Raw genomic sequence first — 3,702 nt, 5'->3', positions numbered from 1 at the left:
AGTGCTGAATTATACTAACAGACAAGAAAAGATGTGCTCATTGTTAATATTGGCCGATTTAGTGTGAAACTTATGTTCTTGCTTGATTTCATTTCCTTCTTCTTCTAAAGAAGGTAATTCTACCCACTGATTATATAATGTCTTGAAAAGTAACACTAGTCTGGTGCTTAACATTCATTTTCACCATCACATATGCATCAGAAACTTTGCCTCACTTCCCGTACTCCTGCAGAGCTGCCAGATCTTCTCTGGCCTCTGACCACTCCTCATCTTCCATGCCTTCTCTGATATACCATTGTAGAAATGCTCTCTTGGCACACATGAGGCCAAATTTATGTTCCAGGTGGGCCCAGGGCTCTACAGCTGTCCTGGTGTTGCTCAGCGTGAAGACAATCTGCTGTACCTTCACCAGCTCCCCCTGGCATCATCATCAATGGTTGATTATTGAAGTCTACCTTGAAACCACTTAGACAGCAATCCACAAACTGAACAGAGTTCCCTGACTTCATGGCTGCAGTTGCTGCACTCACATTTTTAGAGACCACGTCTTCTCTGTAAAGTAGGCAGCAGGCCATGTACTTCCTCAGTCAAGGATCACACTTGACCAGCCAGTTGGCAAACTCAGAGCAAGTAGTAGTGACATCTAACATGGAAAACTCCTTGTGGCAGGCATTGTTAGCAGAAATGATGAGGTCCAAAGCTATCATGGGGAAATGTATTCTCTGGTAGGGTAATAGGTTGGTCTGAAATTTAATTACATCTACATTCAAGGGCCTTTCAAATTGGAGGAAAGCAGTAATGAAAGATATTGTCTCACCTGTCAACCTATTAATTATGTTGTAAGAGGGACATTCAACACTCAGTTTACGATGGCCTATGTTATAGAGGGCCTTGTTGTCCACTGTGAAGGTAAAGTCAGAGTGCTCTAATGTAAAGTGGGTGGTCAGGGAGTTGTAAGATTCTACTACAGCAGTGGAGATCCTCAGGCTGGGTAGACAGAAAACTCCAGTTTAGTCTTCCTGCCATATTGTATCAAGAACTCTCAATTCAGAGAAATGTCAATACTAATCAAGCACCTCTTCCAAATCTTTGAAAAATCAAAGATCCCTGCAGCTCACAACACTATCCTGTCAGTTTTGGGATCCTCTCTTGCACAAGGTTGATGATCTCTGAACTCACAGAGTTCACGGTGGCTCTGAGCAGAAGAATGAGTGGTGTTTGTCTGCTTGAGTCCCATCTATAACAGCTGGGTCTAGGTCAATGAAGAGTGCTCTGGGCACATGTTTTCCAGCTCTTGTCACACAAAAGAAGGTGTCGAAGAGGTATCAATATGCTCCATTTTAGTGATTCCCAACTGATCTTTTTTACTGTCCAGAATAAAACCATCTGGATCTATTCTATATTTCATACAATAGAGTTCCCAGCAAGCAGGCATCCCCTAATCTGGACACCAACTTGTCCCACATGAATTGAAAGCACTCCCTCATGCTGAGCTGAAGGGCCTCCTTGGTAATAAGTCTGATTTTTTTTTTTACTTTTGATACAATGGTAAATGAGTTTGTTTTTTAAAAATTATTTTTTGATGGTTTGTTATTGGTGTATACAAATACAATTGATTTCTGAATATTAATTTTGTATCCAGCTACCTTATTGAATTAATATTTCAGTTCTAATAGATTTTTTGTGGAATCTTTGGAGTTCTATATCATCTTCAAAAAACAACAGTCTTACTTCTGCCTTTCCAATTTGAATACCTTTTATTTATTTTTTCTCGTCTGATTGCTGTGATTAGGACTTCCAAAACCATGTTGAATAAAAGTGGTGAAAGTGAACATACTTGTCATGTTCTGGATCTTAAGGAGAATCCCTTTTAGCTTTTCCCTATTGAGTATGATGTTAGCTGTGGGTTTACCATATATGGCCTCTATGATGTGGTTCAGTATCTGCCAATCAATTCATGTGATCATCACATAGACAAAATGTAGGATAAAAATTACCTGATCATATTAATGGATGCATAAAAGGCATTTGACAAAATCTAGCACTCATTTATGATAAGAATTCTCCATGGAAACAGAGGGACTATAATTCTCAGTCTTAATTAACTCTCAGGTGCTTTGATGCACTGGATGGATCTCTCCTTTCTTCACTTGGCTTCTGGAAACTCCCTTCTCAGTTCTCCTATTTCCCTTAGTTGCTTTACTGGTGGAGCTCATTTTTTCACTGGAGTTTACTGAAGTTTTAGTTCTTAGATCCCTTCTCTTTTCTATCACCATGCACTCCCAAAGTTATATTGCCCAGTCTTATGGCTTAGGTATTACCTGTATGTTAATAATGCTCAAATATCCTTTCCACTGAATTCAGAATTCTATTTATTGCTACTGGACATCCTCACTTGTGCTGTTAATAAATATCTCAAATATAATATATCCTGAGTTGGACTCTTGATATCCAGCTCCTTCAAAACTGATCTTTCTGCCCATCTCCTTATTTCATTTAATGTCAACTTATTTCAATTGCTTAAGAACCTAAGAGTCACCCCTAAGTGACTTTTCTCTTTTTCTCACATATACTTTCAAATGTATAAATAATCTTGTTATTCTTTTCCCACCATCAACAACTCTTTTCCAGGTGGCCTCCATCTGTTTCCTGGATAAACAAAATGCTGTACTTTTGATCTCTCTGATTCAGCAGTTGCCTCCCTCCTTACTTCATTCTGAACATAGCAGCCAGGCCAGACTGGGCAGCGTCACCTGTACGCAAACTCTGCGATGGCTTCCCACCATTCTCCTTGTAATGGCCAACAGGCCCTGAACAGTTTGGCCTCCGTTATTTTTTCTTAAGACCTAATTTCTCCTGCCTTATCTGGGCCTCATTCATTAGTAACACCGTGCTCCTTGGTATTCTTCACACTCCATGTATGCACCTAACACAAAGCTTATATTCTTAGTGTTCCCTCTGTTTGAAACACTCTTTCCCTAGTACCTACATGTCTCCCCCATTACCTCTTCTGGGCTTTTACTAAAATGTCAATTTCTCAGGGAGGTTTTTCCTGACTACCATATTTAAAATTATACCCTTCCGAACACTACCCATTCCTCATCCCTGATCAAGGTTTCTTAGTGAGATTTAAAGTCATCTGACTTACTATATATTTTACTTATTTATTTATTGACTGTCCTCCCTTCTAGAATGTAAGTACCGTTGGGGAATGCATTTTGTTCCCTGTTTTATTTCCAGTACCGTGAAGAATATAGGTAACACTTGAATACTTCCAAGTGAGCAAATCCATTTTTTTACCCCAATTCTGAACAGATATAGAAATAAGAATTGAGAATATTAGGAACACCCCTGTGTTCGTGAGCAGAAGTCATGCATACTCTTTTTCTGTACCGGACCAAGTTGATCAATACAGAAGACATATCAGTGAAAGTCATACTTGTGGAATGAAATTGAATAAAAACACATTTAGATGCTAAATGTTTTATATATAAGTGTATTTTAATATAATAAATATTTGAGAGAATGAATCGCAACCTTTCGCTTTTTAAGTCATGTGGATTCACAAACCCTCATTAAGTTAAAAAGTTCTTGTTTGCTATGAGGCCTTTCTGGCGTCCCAGTCACTTCTTCATCAGCATCCCTTCCTCAGCATATTTTACACATATTTTTATTTTAGCCCTCATCGCGTTGTATTATAAT

General features: G+C 38.7%; 1 pseudogene; it reads right to left on the bottom strand.

Moving 5' to 3' along the window:
- Positions 1–211: 211 nt before the first annotated feature.
- Positions 212–3,437, bottom strand: LOC119044482 (tubulin alpha chain-like 3; annotated as a pseudogene).
- Positions 3,438–3,702: the final 265 nt, after the last annotated feature.

Source organism: Artibeus jamaicensis, unplaced genomic scaffold (assembly GCF_021234435.1).
Source record: "Artibeus jamaicensis isolate MK-2021 breed Jamaican fruit bat unplaced genomic scaffold, CSHL_Jam_final contig_64, whole genome shotgun sequence".
NCBI lineage: Eukaryota > Metazoa > Chordata > Mammalia > Chiroptera > Phyllostomidae > Artibeus > Artibeus jamaicensis.
This window is presented reverse-complemented; position numbering and strand designations above follow the sequence as displayed.